This window comes from Anopheles arabiensis, chromosome 3 (assembly GCF_016920715.1).
Source record: "Anopheles arabiensis isolate DONGOLA chromosome 3, AaraD3, whole genome shotgun sequence".
NCBI classification, from domain to species: domain Eukaryota; kingdom Metazoa; phylum Arthropoda; class Insecta; order Diptera; family Culicidae; genus Anopheles; species Anopheles arabiensis.
The window spans coordinates 16,248,430-16,268,483 of NC_053518.1; the positions used below are offsets into that span (position 1 = coordinate 16,248,430).

Here is a 20,054-nt window from a genome sequence, read left to right on the forward strand (position 1 = left end):
GAGTCCCTACGATGGCAGCAAGTAATGAAAAAGTTGCTTGCAAAATGAAACATTTCAATGTTTTGTATAAAATCAATCGCAAGGGTTTTCGCCTATTTTGTCCATGTCTGTAAATGGTATATCATAGGCTCATCTAATTCAAGCACCACCCTCGCTGTGCTCCTTGGCAACTTGTGCTGTTCTATGGTATCCTTCGAAATATGCCCCATCAATCGTATCATTCTGGCATTTCCCACATTCGTACAGCTCAACAAGGTCAAGGTTCGTGCCTGTTCTTCCATATGCCATGTGCAACAATTCTCAAATTTCGTGTGCTCTTGTTATCTTCTGTATCTCAACAGACTGCTCAGCCCGTAGAAGGCACAATTCTTCTGAACTTTGCATATACTTGCCGCTGGCTGCTGCGAGAATCCTTACTATTCTCCGTAAGAATTGGATTTTGTTTCGTGGAGATTTGGTATAACTTTCGTCGTCTATACTGACGTGATTCACACGACAGTCTTTAGATACTGTCTATGAGTAAGGAATTAATTTAATTTCATATTCTTTATACTTTGAAGTTAAAGCAGGAACGTCGTTTTTTACAATCTTTGCTGAGAAGTTAATTTTGATTTTTTTTCTCCATTTTTTATTTACAAATTAACAATCTTGAAATGATGTTAACACAAGAAGTCAAAACAGCCAAAAATTGCTCAATCATTACTATTATCACATTACTTCACTCGTGCTCCTTCAGCTCATCCATCCAAAATATAACAGCAACAGCTTCTGCGACCACATCATTTTGTTTGCCATCCGCTTATCCCTCTCAACAAAACTTACTAAATCCCACCGAACAAAAAACCAACTTGTCCTACACATGCTGCACCTCGTCGCTTTGCACAGGATTTGTGTAAACTGTCAATAATTTACACCAACCCGCGCAAGGGCGCGGTTCCGGCAGGCAACGAAACGATACAAACCAGTGGCGATACACGTCCGCTGCATCCGCTTGGGCGGCGATGGTGATGAGGGTTTAGAAAGCAACCGAATGTTTTGTCACTGTTTCAAACTTTTCCAAATGAAATTCTTTGCCGGTGCGTGTCGCGTGTTTGTTTCACCGTTCGTGCGTGGATGGAGCGTGACAGTTAGAATTCATAACAAACTACGGTCGAGTTGGAACGAGTTGGGCTTTGTGATATCAAAACAAAATTTTAATGTTCCCAAGGCCTGTCAGATGCAAATTGTGGTCGTTTGTGGTTGTCTCAATGAAGGGATTTGAAAGCTGAAAATGTTTGTAAAAACCAGTGCCAGCGCTTGTAGAGCCGTTCCAGCGTAAAGTGTCCATCTTGATCCATTACCGTTTCTGAATGTTTTCTTTCCGTCTGTACTCTTCCGGCACCGTTCTACCTTTTCTCTTCACTCTATTAAATTTTCATTAGAATGTTTCAACAACAACAAGACAAGCTATAACATGAAAAAGAGAGCAACCGCGCAAGCAATCTCTTCAGGCTTCCCCTTGAACCGAATCGAAAAATGACCCGCGTATTGCTTCTCTCGCCCCATCGTCCCGCACGCTGTGTAATCTTCCTCAAATTAGGAAATCATTTATTACACGGCACCCCATCAGGAAACAGAACCCGGTGGCAGTGGAGGCAGACAAGCGTGGAAGCCATCTCGCAGTGATCAATTTCCCACGCAGGTCTAATGTCCTCCTCGAACGTCTGTCAGCGTTGCCAGCTCGCTGCATGGCAATGGTGGTGGTGTATCCTACAGACGATGCGCTTCTTCCACCTCATTTGAAAACACGCGCTGAAACACACAGGGGACGACAATTCAAGCATTAACCGCCGTTCGTAGCACACACCGTAAAACCTGTTTCCCTCTTGAAAATAAAAAAAAAAAACACTGAAGGCGGAAATAAAGTGGGAAAACACTCCTGGCGCAATTACAGTCATTTTTTCTCGTTACATGAATCTTCACCTCGATGCCTCGGCGCTGGGCGGTGGTGGCTGCGGACATATGTACGTAGGCAAGAAGCAGGAAAGATCGAAATAAGAAAGCAACCTTACGACCCACCAATACCCGAAATGGTAATACGCCGGTACGCATTCCTGCGGGAAAACGAACGATACGCGCGTTTTTGGAGGAAAATCGTTTCCGTGTATTTGATAAGTGCCCTTTGGTTTGTGTATGCGAGTGTGTGTGTGTGGTTGTGTACAGTGTGTGTCCCCGCAATGACGACAGTATCGCGGAATGCTTGCGAGACATTATTATGGAAATAATCCCAAAATTATTAAATACGAGCAGCTCGGGTGTGAAATGGTACAGCGTGTACTGGGACAGTCTTTTTATTTCGCACTTTCAATATCAACTGAGCCTGAGAAGAAGTGCAAAATAAAAAAATACCAAAAAAAAAACTGCGCCCATTGAATGTGTAATAAAAATTTGTCCAACAATATTTGCGGCCGTTTTCGCGGGAGTGGTGTGCTTGAGTTTGCTGCTTTTTTAGTGTGCTTTTGATGGTGTTTGCATCGCTTTTTTGCGGTTTAGCATGATCAGCAGAATGATGTCACACACTGGTTGGGGAATGGTTGTGCCAAATGGGAATAACTTTGCAGTGGTACAGTGGGAAAAATATTTTTGGTACCGTTTATGTGTGACATTTAAAAAAGTTACACAATTTTGTATAATGAAAAACAACATGTAGAATAGATTGATTTTATTGTGTTTAGCTGCGTATCCCTTAACGCCTTTCTTTTGTTTACTTTAATTAAATTGACAATGCAATACAGTTAACATTCTCTTAACTTCTCATCATTTCTACAATATAAAGCTAAATTTAGCACAAAACTATGCAGAGTATTATTGATTATGTTGGCTGTTCCACGGGCTTGTCATCATTCTGGTTTTTTGATAATACAAAATAGGTACAAAGTGAAACAAAATAGAAAATAATAACAAAACATATTAATTGATGTATTTTATAGCTTACATTAAATTTCAATAATGAATAAATCTGAGGAGCAACCGTACCTCAAAACATCGTTCGTTTTCATTTGATCAGTTTATCGATAAAACACACCTCTCTACAATAAAATACTCTCTAACCTGCGCTAAGCGTTAAAACTATGTCTCGTTATGATGAGTTCAACAACAAAACCTTACGAGCTGCAGGTTAGATTAACTACTCAGAATGTTTTAATTTTTCTTGTCACAGGCTTTCAGATATTTCAAATGATGAATTAAGCAACTCTTATTACATTACGGTTTTGTTGAATATTCTTTGTAAAAAATTCATTTTGAAGGGTTTGTTAAACGTTTACTTTTTTATCTAAATCAACGTGAACGAGTATTACTGGTTATTGCGATATCAAGGAAATTAGTTGTCCTAAATTGAATCGCATTCCGAAAACAACTGATGAATTTCTGTAATCATGTGTTACTCTTATTTCAAACGATAATATTCTTGCGAAATGAAATAAAGTGACGGTATCGTATCTAGTAAAGCTGCATTGACAATACATCAGCTGAGTAGCTCTTTCTGGAAGTCGTGGAACACAATTACAGTCAAATTTATAAGTTTGCATGTGAGGGTTAAAAAAAATATATATTCTTGTTATCCTTTTAAGAAGTATGAAAATTCCTGCTCTTTCCAAACGGCAAATTCCAATGTGAATAAAAATCAACTAACAAAATGTCATAAGACCTCAGAGGATAGCGTTTTTTCAAAAGAATTGTAAACAAGATGTTCCTGTTGTATATTTGTTTAGTTTGATTAATTAAACCATAATGGGAATATGAGACATAATTCTCTGTTGACATATATCATTGTGCCGAATATCAATCGACACAATGATGTAGGATTGCAAATACAGAGATGATAAACGGAAGTTGATTTACTTGCATTATATTTGGACATCTCGAAATGGCTTCATATTGAAATATTTTCTTATTGCTACATCCAAACTTATTGACATTTTCCATAATTATGAACTATTTTAGTTATAGTGTTTAGTTTTTCAGTTCAAGTTCACATAGGATTCAAGTGCAAACGATCATCTTACCATGAGCATATTGTCCCTTTGGCAATAAAATGGTCGTAAACACATGACCAGACTTAAGCCACGATCGAAATTTACCCTGAGTGGTGAATGGTGGATATGATATTCAAAAAATCGACAAATACAAAAAAGCTTTACATTTCTATCACCTCAAAGGTGCTTACCACATAAGCCGTGAATAGGAGTAAGGAAAATGCTTATAGCTTACATTTTTCCTCCTCAAAGCCTCGAATACAGTGAAACTTTTCTTGCGATGGAAGGAAAAAATAGGAATGCAAAAAAAAAAACCCATTACACAGACATTTCGAAATTGTTTTCCCTATCTAACGACTACGTATATTACTATTTGCGTCTGGAATGAAGTTGCTCAATTTTCACTCTCACTTTTGTGCACACTCTACACTCCTACTGGAGTCTACTTATTGCGCAAACCTGCGGATTGAAGGGCGGCGGCTGCTGTGAGCGTGCGATGCGTACGGTTGTATTTTTTCATTCTCAACTCCCCACGGGTATTGGTGGCCTGAGAGTATAAAAAAGGAAAAAAAAACAACGACCACAGGAAAAACAAAAACACCAAATCCTAGCCGCGTAGTTTATTGGTGAACCGACGTAATAATCTTAAGGCAGTGGGATGCCGGCGGGCAGGGCAGCTGAATGCGTTTGCCCTTGGGAGATACGCGATGCGCATACGGTCGAGAGGGCAGCCAGTCCCGCCCGTTCGTTTCGTGGCAGTAAAATGGGTCGAGGTTGTTTTTTGTTGTGCGTTCCAAGTCTCCTCTATTGCACATCGTGGTGGGAACTTGTGTAAATCAGGACCAAAGCTAGGACCATCGTACGCACCGTGATCCGTCAACTTGGTAGGGCTGCTTGCCTTCCTTTGCCCGGGCAGCTGCAGCTAAGCCTAGATCTGCAACGCGACCGCACGGTGTATGTCTTGAAGGAAGAAAAGGACTCCGTTGCTGGACTGATTGGTGATGCTAGGGGTAGAGACAAAAAAAACGGCTCACCCCCCAGTAATACAACGCACACTGCCCTTGCCAATGTGCACAGTTGCGCGCGCGAGCGCATGGGCATGATAACTCTATTCCAGCAATATTTATTGCTTCAACTGCACTATCGGGATTTGGGCGGAAAAATGAACCATTCCGCGGCATTTTGGCGGCTGGAGGATGGTGAACGACGGCGTTATGCTTCAAATTGAATTTCGTGCAAATTGCGGAAGGCCAAATTGAGGTGCTTGCTTGGGCACTGCACGATCAAACCTTCACCCGGATAAAGGGAAATGGACGCAGCGACGTTCGCAACACCACTGCCTCCGTGCGAACGCTCTTTTGCCGTTACAGGGCAAGGGAAGAGAACAACATGCTGCGTCGAACGCGTTGCCATACGCGTGCAGTGTACGTGTGGGAAAAACCCCCCTTCTATCTATGAAAGGATACCGAATGGGTCTCTTGGGGGAGAGTGGTGGCTGGAGTTCATAAATATATCTCTATACATGCACACGTGTACAATCCGTTCGGTGGTACGTGAAGATAGTTTGCTTGGGGAGTAAAAGGGATAACGTTGAAAAAAACACGATCCTTAGCAACAGCAGCAACAGCACGTCGAGTGAAGAAAACGAGGTTACTGGAACCCCTGGAAGCTGTGTGTAACTCGATTATGCTGTGCAGAGAAATTGCGCTACGAGCGCAAGATTGCAGCGCGTACGCACCCGAAGCGTGCAATATAACGTCCGTGCCTGGCAGGAATTCGGGACGGGTTGCATGGGTTGGAATGTGGCAATGATTGAAATTAAAATGCATTCAGCAATGGATGCATCAGCAGCACTGGGAGGTTTTTATTTGTTCACGCCTTTTTTTGCTGCGAATTGCTACAATGATGTATTGGAGTGTCTGTATGTAGCGTTTGGTATTAAAAATTGCGAAGGAGTTAGCATTTGATTGAGCTGCGAATGATTAATTGAACATATGAAAGGTTAGATTTACGGGCGGGATTATATTTTTCTTTTAGGATGATAAAGATTATTTAGCATTCAGAACATGTAACTTAAGTCGTACTTCATCTTAGGAATCTGTCAAACTAACATCTTCCTACATCTTCCTTAAACTCTTTCTGATTTTTTCGGGGATTGCTTCCTCAATGTCGGGATCATGTATGTATGTGACCATACCAGCACTTACTGATAGTTATTACTGAATAATTATTGTATTTTCGTTAAAAAAAACTGTTTGTAGCGACGTTATACAGACATTAAAACTATTACAGAGATATTCATACATATTATTTGAGCACCGTTCACACTAAGGATCTAGGATGGATGTCAGCAGGATATTGATTGATCATTGACATTGATGGGACTCATATCTCTTATCCTTGTACCATCGACCAGGTCTCAGTCATCCAAGTCTATGTCGCCTACGACCTCGGTATTTGGATAGATGTAGATCTCACCTTCACCAACCATATAGAAACCCCTCGTGAATGTTGTCTGTAATTTCAGGATCGCATTCTACTCTCCGCAGTGTGTGTGGACCGGTCAGGTCGCTGGTTGGTGTACTCGCTTTTGGTTGACAGGTTGATCTTCGTCGGACAATATTAACATCAATCGTGTCGAGAGAGTACAGAGGACGTTTTATCATGTTTACTGACTGCAAAATCTTAGTTACTTAGGGTTAGTTACTCTGCACTTCCTTGTTACGAGGATTGATGCCGGTTGTGGCTTGCTATTCCTTCAATGTCATTCATCCATTGCCCAAACCTTCTTCACTCCGTCGCTGCTTTTCTACGGTGTCGATGCACTGTTATACTCTAGTTGATCATCTTATATTTTCCTTCTAGGGCTCTTCGTTCTCGTTTGCGGAATATGACGCTCATTTGCTGTGTGTTATCTGTAAGGCCACACATTATCCCACGGCTTTAATTTTAGTCACTCCTTATTATCCTTTCATTTCCGCCTACTTCCTACTGCTTTGATAGCACAGGTTAAGCTTAGTTTTTAACAATCCATATCATTGTTAAGCGTTGAGTCGTTGTCTTCCTAACTTCTCCTGACTCATAAAGAACTCAAAACAGGGAATTAAAAGGGTTTAAATAACACTATTATTAAATCGTACATCATCGTGTTTAACCAATGATGTCATTGGCTCATGCTTATGACTAAAAACGGGATTTACATTGTTGAATGATTGTAAAAAAATAAACACAAAGTTTTTATAAATCTGCTATGATTTGGCTCATCATGCCAATTAATTAAGTTCAATTAAAACATCTTACTGTCGAATGACGCATGCATTTTTGCCTTCAAAATGACATAGCCAATGATCATCTCCTGACCTTCGTGATAACTCATCCTTATAGTTTGTGTTTTTTAGTAAGCTTGATGACAAAATTACACTGTATCGTAACCGAACTTGTCCTACTCCGCTTAATGAATGCTCGCTGCCTTGCTGTTCTTGAACTCATAACTCATCCCAGCGACGAGTGTAATTGCACCGCACCATCTTAATTATTCGACCATGACAATCTTTTCGTTATTTCGTCCCATGCCTCTAGGAGATGTGACCCACGCTGTCCCTTCTGCATGCGAGTGCACGCACACACCCACAGACACACGTAGTGCAGCTGCATCCGTGCGTTGTAATTTAGCGTTGACGTGCACCTCAGGAGCCACGTATGGGCGAAAAATGCAGGGCACCCATCGTCCTTGTGCAAGGCATTGGATTACAACGTGCGCCACAAACGGCCACACCGCAGGAAAGACGATCCTCATACGGTGGGACGAAACGAACACACAGAAATAGAGAGCGAGAGAGAGAGGGATTTGGAGCGAGTAATTTTCGCGCACGAAGGAGTATGGCGAGCGTGACGGCCGTGTGCAGGTAGTTGGATGTGGCCCAATGGAAAGATCATGCATGCACCGTAATATAACACATTACCCTAATCCTATTACGCGTCGGACGGTCGAAAACAACGAAAGGAACGGTTTTGTCCTAGCTGACGACTGTAACCACACTACAGAGTGGTGGGTTGTAGTTTGCATGCATGCATGCATGTGTGTGTATTTGTGTATTGAGTGACAGGATACTCTGTCGGAACTGAAAAATGTCTGTCTCATTCGTTCCCTGAAGAGGGGATCCGCTCCATATGGAGGCTCGCGTGAGGGGCTGAGCTTGACTATTTGTCTCCCACTTGCTGTCAGACAGTGGAGACTGATGGGATCCCCTTTTTTGCCTATTGTGTTATGTTAGGATTCGCTTCGTATGTTGTTTAGGTATAGGGTTCAGCGATACCAGTTACTTGCCCAAATAATGTAAAACCGATCCATCATTCAACATGCGAATACATCTTACAGGGTTTCCCACGATTTATTGGTTGGTTCCCATCAATTTTTGGTGGGTTCCCATATTTTTTTGGTGCGTTCCCACGATTTTTTGGTCGTTTCCCAGAATTTGTTGGTCCAATTGTATTGATATCCAATTGGAAAATACCAATAAAATATGGGAACGAACCAAAAATCTATAGGATACGACCAAAAAATCGTGGGAACGCACCAATAAATCATGGGAACTGACCAATAAATCGTGGGAAACCCTGTATATCAAATATGATAAGAATGATAAAATGATGGAATGAAAAAGAGAAATGAACTCTTAGGTGTGGCAGTAGAAAGCTTTTTTGTACATTAACATGATATTTCCTTAAGTTTTTGGTTCAAGATCAAGGTTATGAGGTTTTGAAATTTAGTTTTCAATGTCGACAACTAAAGCTACATGTGTTGCACTGTGTTTTGTTATCAGTTGACTTCAATGTTATACATGTTGTTATGGCGCATCACACTTATTGCCCTACTGCTGAGGTTCTGTATAAGAACCAAGACCACTATGGGTTGGGGATCAGTTCTAGGATTGGTATGAGTTTAGCATTAGCTCAGAGATCAGTATGGGGCTTGTCCGATCCCAGGACCGACATTGATTCCATTCGATGCATATGTTTGAGGACCTGTACGAGATTGTGATCAGCTTCTGGACTGACAAGGCTTGTGGATTAGTGCCAAGATCAGTATGGGGTCAGGAACAGTTCTAGGGTCTCCATGGGATCAATATCAGTTTCTAGTATAGTATGAGTTTCAGGTCTTTCGGTGATAGTGTGAGTTTCAAGATGCAGGACCAATTGCAGGAGGAGATGCAGGACCAATAATTTTGATAATTACTAATTAAACAGCAAGCTTTGTAAAATAAAATAAAGGTAAATTTGTGTCAATGATAGTAAAAGTGATAAACACTCTAAGGTTTAATTCCAAAGATATTTCACAGTTTACATCAACAATGCACTAGACCATTATTTTTAATCGAGATAGTAACATAAACTTATCACTTTACATTATTCTTCATTTTTATTAAGTGCAAAAACATTAAAGCTGCTTTTATAACTCAGCTTTATTCGACTTCATTCCGTACCTAGGATACATCAAAGTCAATTTCAAAGCAGATTGCATACAAAAAATAAAGAAGAAAAAGACACTTAAAAACAGGAATTTTGTTGAGTTTTTCATTGAGCCCATCAAATTTTCAGTTCACACACAACGAAAACCATAAACTACACCGAAAAGATGGACTCAAATAGGAATGCATCAAACGCACTTCCACAGCATGGTTGCACCGTTTGCAAGCCCGTTACAGACCACAAGTCCCTATCCATCAGCTGACCCCAGACACCCGGGGTATCCAAGTACAGGGACCATAAATAACGATCATGAAACTATGAAATGATTTAATTAATTTTACCATCCAGTTCGGAAAGACACCAAACACGTCTGCTCCACACGTACTCCCGCCATTGCCTGTTGCACCGAAATGACAAAACAATAGTGATACTGCCCCCGCCGTGAAAGGAGTTGCACTGCTGTAGCCGTGTCAAATGCGAGCAAACTTTCGGAGTACGGAATGTATGCGACTGCTTTTTGCCTTAGACTAGTCCAGTTTTTCCAACGCTTTCTCGCAACGGAACTAGGTGTATTCTTTCCTTCCTTTGTTTGGGCCGGTGACCATGCGTTCATGGTGTTTGGGGGAGATTTTAGCAAGAAGTCCACACGACAAGAATGTTACCAATTAGCTAGTGTGAGTGAATCGTGTGGAGTGTGGTGTTGCAGGTGGTGGTTTCGGACAGATCACTTGGACGCTGGGGAGCATCAGCACTGGGGTGCTAATTTTATTAGTCCGTTCCCTGTTTTCCCAGTAGCCGATGGTCCGGTTTGGTCCGGTCCTCCCTGTTGTGCGGTAGGTGTTCATTTCATTACAATTTTTGATCTTTGGAAAACGATTGCTGGACGGACGGACGGTGTCTCTTCTCTCTGGCAGTATCTTATGAATAGTTTATGTTATGGTCATTGTTTTGAGAAGGGTCCCGGCTAGAATGCTGGAACTCGGTGCAGTTCCTTCGGTGCCCTTTGGAACAATAAATCATGGTATGTGTGTGTGTGTCTGGGGGAGTAAAACTCACCAGGGAGCATCATCGAACCTCGAGCAGCGGGAATGATCGATATCCTTCCCAGGACAACACCCCAAAGCAAGTTCATTTATTGGCTCCGCAAAGACCAATCTCGGCACGGAGGAATTTGGAGGACTGTGGAGTCAAACTTCAATAAAATATAAAATATGTCAATTTTTACACAAAACACATGTCCCCGCTACGGTTCTTCCCAACGGGGTCTATCCCCAAACCTTACAGCACTTGCTCGATCCATTTCATCCCTTTTTTTGTGGCCATCCGAGACAAAATAAAAGCCGTGCTGAAAGTGCTTCGCTTTGCTCGGCGGTGGTGCTTTCCCGGTGGTTTAAAATAAAAGGATTTAATTTATTGCTCTGTGCAAATTGAAAGCAAACCCTCCGCTGGCTCGTGGTGGATCGTGCCGAAACGGTGATTTAAATCAAGCCATCGATCCAAATTTGTTATCCCTTTCCCCCCTTTCCCAACCAAACATCGTGCCACAAAGGCAAACAATCACACAACCGCACCGAGTATTGCTGAGCACACATACATACACACTTGGGTTCCTGATAGGGTTCTACTACTACTCGAAGGAGAGCCTTGGCGGTGAGTGATCGGAGGGGAGATGCAACCTGCTGGCAGTATGTACATTTGGACACATATTTGAAATCCATTAGACATTCTTGTCTCGTACGATGTGTGTGTGTATGTAAGCCTTATCGTGTTGTTTTTCGCAGAGCTCGGAGCGGTTTTGAAGAAAAGCCCCGAACCGGCAGATGGGTGAGAATTTCCGCTGAATGAAGCCAATAATTTTTGCTGACTTTTCGTTTTAACGTACGTAAACGTATTTCCACTTGTTGTGTGTGTGTGTCGACTTTAACGTACGCAAACACCGCACGGCGCTGGTTCGCCGTTTTGGGGTTCTAGTGCCACACAAGGGAAGCATTCCAAGGGAGACACGCCGGGAGTGTTTGGCAGTACGGAAGTACACCATTTACAGTGTCCAATCTCATTCCCTCCACTGTTACTGTAGCATAGCCCATGGATGGAAGAGGTTCGGCATCGGATCGGTAGGAAGCTGATTGAAAACCACACCGAAGCTATTAGACACCATTCGAGAGGGTAGTGCGGTCCATCCACTCAGTGTCCGGGGATGGATCATCTGGGTTTCTACTCCGGTTCGGTTCTTTCCATCCCGGGGTACCGCTCGTCTATTTCACGGCGAGGGCCGTAAAACTGCTTCAGTTAACTCGCACACAACACGTCGTATCGTCTGCCTGGTGTGTGTACTTTCTTCGACTAGGTCAACTTCATTTGGGTAGTGCTGGTGAGTCTCTTGGATGATACGGGCCGGTACGGGGATACTTCCCGGTCCGGGTTGTGATCATCAATTTTAGCCCAAACTCCGTCTGCCTTAGCTACGGCAAAAATGGAATAGCCAAACTGGATAAATGTCTTTCCGTTGAATTTGAAGGGCATGCTTGTTGCTAAGGATCGAGAAGCACTCGCTAGGAAGCAACACATTCCGAAGACCAGTAACTGTGTTGATGGTGGTGGTGCTTAGAAATGATACAGCTAAAGTTTTCTGGAAACTTTAACTGAATGAGCTTCTTGGAAGTGGCCCGAGAAACAGTTACCTACACAACAACTGCATATGGTGCATTTGACCAAACAGTGTTCAATAATAATAGTTGCTCATTACTTTTTGCAATCGTATTGAGCCGCTTTTGACATTCTTTTCAGTAGTAAATTATTCGCTTTTCAACCCCATTTAATTGACCGTTTCTGATCGTAATGTCTTACTATTTTGCCTCTATATCTAAACGTTTAGGGATGTTTAGATATAGAGGCAAAATAGTAGGACATTAGGATCAGAAACGGTTAATTAAATGGGGTTGAAAAGCGAATAATCCAAAATCATGGCATCAGACAATGGTTGGAGAAAATTGTACTGATTTGACATAAATTTTCAAAATTGAAAATTCGTTAAACTCGCATTAGCGTAACTCGGGGAAAGACTGTACACAATTATCAAAATCCAAGATACCGGAATAAAATGATCAATTGAACATGTCGTTTAATGTATATTGCCATGGACAAATTGACGTTTAACACGCATCAATGGGGCCACGAGTTTTGTTGATGCAGCTCCTACCACAACTATATGGCTAGTCATTTTTTTGCGATTTGTGTAATTTGCGATTATCTATCCGTAAGAGATAGATAAAAATATAGATACAAAAAATATAGATAAAATATTCTAGAACGGTGTAACAGATTTTTTTTTTTGCGTATTTTTAAAAAGTGTATGTCAACTTTTTTAAGGTTTTGTAAGTTATTTTAAGATTAAAACTAAAGGTTCTGGTAAAGTTCTGGTGTGAAAAAGAGTTTGAATTAGTTTAGAACAGTAGACATATAGTTTAGAATTAATTTGGATTAAACTAACCTGTAACCTGTGAGTCGGTCTCGTGGTGCAGTCGTCAACTCGTACGACATAACAACATGCCCGTCATGGGTTCAAGTCCCGAATGGGATATGTAGGTCTGAATATCCTGCTAAGGGTAAATCAATAGGACACTGAAAGGCCAAGCCCAATTGTGGTCCAGACAAGACAGGCCTTGACCGACAACGGTTGTTGAGCCAAAAGAAGAAGAAGAATGAATGTAACCTTTATTCTTCCTTCAAACGTATGTAAACTTCAAACGTATCTGCTATTTTAATGTTTCATTTTATCCAGATGCAACTCCATTAGGCGATTGTTCAGCAAAGCTACATAACAAATTATATTAAAATTGTATTTATTTCCAAAAATAATCCCTATTCACTGGAGGCTCATTGATTTCTATGTTGATCACGTACCACTGCTAACCATGTGCTGCACATAATCAATACAACAATAAAGCATCCTTTTCATATTCAAAACACCCTTTAAAAAGTGCTCTAAAAGCACATTTTTTGCATCTAATATAATGCGCCCATGTTCAATATTTAAATGCTGCCTCACACTGACGGCACCAAGAAAATGGCATACATAATTCAAACATTATATGTGTCCCCTGGTTCGTACGCTTTTCGCATGCCACACTGTACGCACAAAGTTGGGTGGACGAAACATGTGCCACTTCCTCTGCCCCCCCCCGCACAGCTACCACGTTCAATCGGAGGCGTTAAAGCTTTGCCAGGAATTTATAGCTCTCGAGCTCCTTCCTACTCGCCCGACTACAAACCAGGTTGGGTGAGTTGCATTCAGCACTCAAGGGTGTGTGGTTGGTGTGCAGAAAGTAAAAAAAAAGGATACTTTTCTACCTCCACTTTCCACGGTTTCTTTTCCTCCACTGCCACCACATAAAGCAGAAAGAAAACGAGGTAAAGTCGAAGGGAAATTCCTAGTGAAAGGAACCAATACTTCAACGCAACGATTTCAACGCCTGCTAGTGTGCACTGTAAGGAGAGCAGAAGGTGCTTTCCAGGACGCCGGTATCAACTAGCCCAATGGCACGTCTAACCCCTGTCGTCGATCAGTGGGCGGGGAAGCTGCCCTTCAGTGCGGGGAGAGAGCGAGAGCGACCGAGGGAGTGTTTTGTATCTGTTTAGTTACTTTTTAGACTCTGAAGTGAAATTAAAATAGCTTTCAACGTTGTGACCAGAATGCGAAATTAGAACATTTATCACAGTTAATGCACACACACACACACACACTCACTCGTACAGTAGTGCCACAGACATGAGCTGTTTTCAAGGGAAAAAGGGATTTCAAGCAAACGGTACATCGAGCAGTGAAGCTACTGGAGCTTCGTTGGCAGAGCCTGCAAAGACTGCTTGGATGGATAAAGTACACCCAGGGCGCAAAGTCTTACCAAGCTGTAGTAGTGTCGTGAGTTGGCAAAGCTTCTTACGCTGTTGCTGCTTCGCTCCCCGGAATGCGTCCGGGCTTTTGGTGCAACTGACAACGAACTGTTTGAGGGCGTCCGTTTTTGGGTGATTGGAAATAAGCGTAATCGAGTGTATATTTTGGTGGCGTTGGTGGTGGTGGGATTCTTTGTTTGTTTGCCCGCTGGCATAAGCAATTTTGTGGCACTTTTGCTCGGTGCAATCTGCCAAAGAAAATGAACAACGGTGATAAGGGTTTGGGGCTGTCTTTCTTTCTTTTGGTTGAGCTTTGACACCCAACACTTATTGTGCTTTTCTCTGGAAAGCATCCGCCTTTAACTGTTTACCCAAAGAACAGAGTTCTCTAAAAAATAGCCTTTTCTTTACAAAATACCATAATTTCCAAAAAAGCTCACTTATGATGCTTTCCTTTCCGTTCGTTTGGATTTCAGCATATGTTGGGCGTTTCTCCGAAAAAGGATAAGCGTAACGGGGCAGGTTGTTCGGTGGGCTATGAAAATGGCCGGCAAAGTTTTCAAATAAATATTAAATTTATGTTTTAAGTTTAATACTTTCAGCCGTGCCCGAATCAGCCAGCCATGATGGCCTTGTTTGGTGCGGCAGTCGGGGGAGTTTGCTTTATCCGGTGGGCCGAGAATAGTAACTTGTTTTTGGGTGGTGCGGGTATTAGTTTTTCGAGTGGGAGCTGCTGTGTGTTTTGTTGCCCTTAAGAAACACTACCGGATTGGAGAGTTTTACTGCCCTGTTTTGGATATTTGTTTATTTGGGCACCTTGAACGCGGATACGGAAATAACTCCTTGGAAGTTGTGCAGAGTTCTTCATGCGAGTTGAAAAGCGTTCGTTTTCTTACCTTTTACATAGTACAAGTAGGAACCAAATCACCTGTCAGATGTTCCTCCTCCAGAGCTGCTATTGATCTCCCTTCAGACAAAACCATACTTAAGATCTTAAATGTACAATGTGTGCAATCGAACGGCGGATGTCCATCGTTCCAGCAGCAAAACGGACGTGAAATGCGATGAACTTCTTACACCTACAGGAGCATCCTTCCTACCAAACCATTCCGGTGTAAATGTACGACAATTTATTGAAGAACGAGCCCGGTTACGTTTATTGGAGTTCGAGCTTTTTATTATCCCCGTGTGACTATCTGTCTATTGGCTACAGTTTACGTTTTTCGACCACTGCACACCTATCATCCTATCATGCTGCGTGTCCTTCTGGATGTGGGTATCTAATCTTTCACCGTATGTGTCCGTAAGTATGATTCAATGTAACGTTACCGTTTTACCACAACAACGACGAGGAACTCCCTGTCCCTGTAGTGATACACCCACTCTGCGCTCTCCGTCTTTCGAATAGGTCAAATGGGATGTTGTTACTGTTGCGATGTTGCAGCAACTTTACCAGCAAATTCTCCCGCCAGATCCGAAGAATTCTTCGTCATACGGACGCCAAAGTTTGCCGGCTGTAAGTACACACACACACTCACAGTAAGCAGAAGAACGTACGACACATTGGCACCGGTTCCGGCTTGCAAGGAACGCGTCCTGTGTGCCGTGGGGGAACAGGAAGGGAAGATAAGAAGATTGAAAACTTATTTCAGGTATTTACGGATTCCGCTGTGTGGAATTATTATTTCCGGTGTACCCGGCCACCCCGTATCGGAAACGGCTGGCGTTGGTGTCCATACCAATACCGAGTCCCTGTGGGTGGATGTGTGCCGTGTGCCGCGTGAGCATATTTCTGTCCATCCCCGAAGCTTGCCGACTTTATTTGGCAGTTTGTGCGCTCATGGGATGCATTTTCGACACTCCCCTAGTATCCTGGGCCGATGTTACAAACCGCACCTTCAGTCTGGTATTCCACCCGTCCCATGCACAAGGGTCCCAGACTGTTTGAACATGGTCCAAAATTGCTTGGCAATTTCTCCCCGTTTGCCTTCGGGCCATTCCCGGCATGCATTTCGTCAACCGTCTCTGGGCCGGGAAGGGAACACGAATTCTTTCCACCCTTTCGATCCGATGTGTTCGTTGAGACACTGTGTAAGGGCCCCCTTCCTGTGCCGATAGTATAGTGGTGGGTGGGTGAATGGTGTATGGATTTTTGGGCACGTTGTGTATGGTTTCGTTGAACCGGTGCCGCATTCGAAGGAACTAAATTTAAATTAAAACAGTGCAAATTCCTGTAAGTGATTGCAATCGGCCCATGAATGTGTGGGGTGTGGTACGGTGATGGCAATGCGTTGCGTTCAGGAGTAATTTCTTGGCATGAGGTTTGACTTTACAAATGGCAAGCTGACGGGAGGTAACGATAAGTTAGTTTTTGTTCTCCGAAGAGGAAAAGCGTTTGTGTTGGTCAATATGGGACTAAATCCTGATTTGATTTCCCAATACGAAGAAATACCGATCCAGAAAGGGGTTATCCATGAACTACGAAACGGTAAAGAGAGGAATATTCCAACAAAGAGCCCTTCTCCGTTTTAAGATCGTAGACTGAAATTTCTACCTGTCAGCTGTTTGCATTGTATAGCAATTTTCGAGCAGCTATCAAAGTGGGTATACTATACAAGTGGGCTTTTTCTAAGGTGTATGTATTTAGAAGGTTAATTTTTATCGCTTCTTCTGGGCAAAATTGTGAGAGAATTTCCCAAAGAAAAAAAGAGAAAATTCCAAAGTGTATGTGCCAGGTGATCTCCTAACCTGTTTTTAATAACAAAATTAGAATGTCACTTATTGATAGGAGGGGTGACCACTTTTGCTCGTACAGTTTTTCCGGTAACTTGACGAATACACAAAACATTTTATTAACTTTTCATTTTATTAACTAAAAGTTCTTCTTACACGTGAAATACCCATTCCTATGGAACACCATTTCACCCGTTCTGACAAATGAAGCTTTTTTTTATTCATTAGTTATCAATTTTTTTCAGAAATTAGTTATCAAAGTAATGCGACGAGACTACCTGGTCTACATACACTTTGATCCTATAATCCATCACCTGATCTGTTCAACCTACCTTGGGATAAACGAAAACACGACCTTGTTTTGACATTTTTTCGAGCAGGTACTCGAATCTGATTCTAACTTTGAGACAGAAATAATCTAAGCTGAAAATCGCAGGATAGTTTTGTGTATAGTTTTGTATGGAGTGTTTACATGATTTGAGCCTCCAACTCTCAAACTCCATATTAATAAGCTGTCTAGCATCGTGAAAGGCCCCATATTTGCAAACGAGTGTTAACGAAGGAAGCTAACCACCTCTTCCTAGATTAATTTGAATAGATTATGCTCCTCCTAGTCCTTCAATTTTTCAGGTTAACTTATTTGTTAACTAGATATCAAAATATAAAAAAATTCATACTATTTTCAGTCGCTTTACCAAATATACGTAGATCTATGAACGAAATATCAAATTAATTGAATATCAGTTTAATTAGAACCGATTAGAACTTTACGTAATTTATGGACGACCCAACTCTCTTTTCATTTTATGAATCAAAATTTGGATCTTTTTCATGAAAAACATCAATTTCAATTTTATGAACTGAAGTCTTACAGTATTTCTGCTTCATCTTCAGAATTCAATCGTATTAAAGAAGTCCCATAAATTATCACCATGACTTAAGCATCTTATCTCAATATCCCGTAAGTAAGTGTCCGAGATGAAGATTTACTACGCCGAATCCCGAACCGCCGAATGGTCTGGTCTGGTCTAACTCTATTTGCAGATGCCATCCGTTTATGCACCGCAATGCCAACGGTGCATCCAGCGAATAAGCCATAACTTGTCTGCCAAATCGAATGATGAGTGTGTGTTACTGGTCTGTGTTGTGAGAGGGGCCATTGTATGCGCGTACCGATTCGGTACGTTTACGCCCCAACAGCCACACCATCACCGCATAAGCGGCTACCCGTCGGAGTCATTTTTCAGGTTCCATGTCAATTTAAAAATTCGTGGAATTCCTTACCCGCGGGAAGTGTGCATTCGTTTCGCGAAAGTGAATCGTCCGCCGAATGTGCAATAGACGGCGCCGATGACCTCCAGGGCCCCAGAAGGGGTACTGTTTTCGTACCACTCGGAGCGATACATTCCACGTCGAACGGTCCCGTCGTTTTCGGGATCGATGAGAATGGATGCACCGGGAACGGTCGCGCGCGGTTGTGTTTCTGTGTGTCTCTTTTCGCGGGATCGTGCCGGAATAAATACCCACCGGGCACCAGCACTCAGAGATCGCTTGAATACGAGCTTGAAAAAGAACTTGAGTTGGCGAAATTATTCAAGTGATCCGTCGGGTCCCGAAGCCGAAGCAAACCCGAAGCCGAAGCAAAACCCGAACGGGGGTCTGCACGAACCTTCGTTTTAATAGCCCCCTCCCCCTTTTTTGCCAGGATTTCTTTCCAAAATGATACAGTGCACAGAATTATATCACAACAATTCTATTTATTGAATTTAATACCATTAATCTAACAAGTTTCACAAAAATCAAAAACACATGCACTACGAACACTGAACTTAATTTCACATTAACGCACATTAATTCAACACACACATTCCACACTCGCACAGTGAATAAAATCACAAAATCGTCACAACACTTTCAGCTCTTCCTCGCTGTTGCGCCTAGTTCCTTTCGCTACACTGTACGGGCCACCATTTCGAACACTACGACACAGCCACAGGCTTTGTTGTCTCCGTTCGCCGTGAAACACTCATGAAATGGAAGAAAAATGATATTAATTAGAAGGGGGGATGTTGGTTGATAATTTTAATCACTTTTACTTACCTTAAATTAGAATGATCTCCATTTTTACGGGGTTTATCCGCTGACCACCAAGAGCTGCAACACCACACAAGCACCAACCTCACTGGACTGAAAGTAAAGCCTACTGCGTGAATGTGTGTATGCGCTTCTGCCAAGCCAACAGCGCCGTACTGCGTGTGTAGCCAAGTGCGTGTGTGTGTATATTTACACCACTGGACACAGAACACAAATCTCACCGCACAGCAGAGCGTGTGTCGCCAAGTGTATGCATGTGTGTATTTGCTCGATTCGTTCTTCGCTGATTTTGGCAGCGCACGAAGGGGGTTCGGTTTCAACTTCCAACAACAACAACCACACGAGGAGGCTCGGGGACACTCATCAGGGGAAAATCGCTCAAATTAGAGCGAGAGACAGATAGAAAAAGTGAAAGGTCAATATAAAATCTTCGGCTTTTGACCGTTGGGCGCTCAAATTAGAGCGAGAGACAGATAGAAAAAGTGAAAGGTCAATATAAAATCTTCGGCTTTTGACCGTTGGGTAATGTCCTACGTCTCTGCTCGGGCGGTATGGGAGCAGAGGAGGACGGTCGTAAAATTTGGCGCATGGGAACCGACCGAATGCACACACACTCGGTACTGCCCGGCACAAGAAGAGACACGTCAACGGCCGCCACACGATTGACCTCGTCGCCTTCATCAACCAGCGGAACCAACTGGCGGACCCGCGAAGGAGGAACCATTTATGAAGCATAAAATCAGCGCCCGAAGCATCGATCCGTCCACGCGGGAGGGTTCGCGCTCGTCGTCGTCGTTGTCGGCGTTTGACGACAAGAAAGCGCCAGCCCAGACACGGTGTCGGTACAGAGAT

The 20,054-nt window shown here is 42.6% G+C and overlaps 1 long non-coding RNA gene across 1 annotated transcript; it reads right to left on the reverse strand.

Moving 5' to 3' along the window:
• Positions 1-18,845: 18,845 nt before the first annotated feature.
• LOC120902427 lies at positions 18,846-19,363 on the reverse strand. Its single transcript, XR_005739412.1, has 2 exons — positions 19,209-19,363; positions 18,846-19,133 (listed from the first exon to the last, which is right to left on the reverse strand). It is a non-coding gene; the product is annotated as an uncharacterized LOC120902427 (long non-coding RNA).
• Positions 19,364-20,054: the final 691 nt, after the last annotated feature.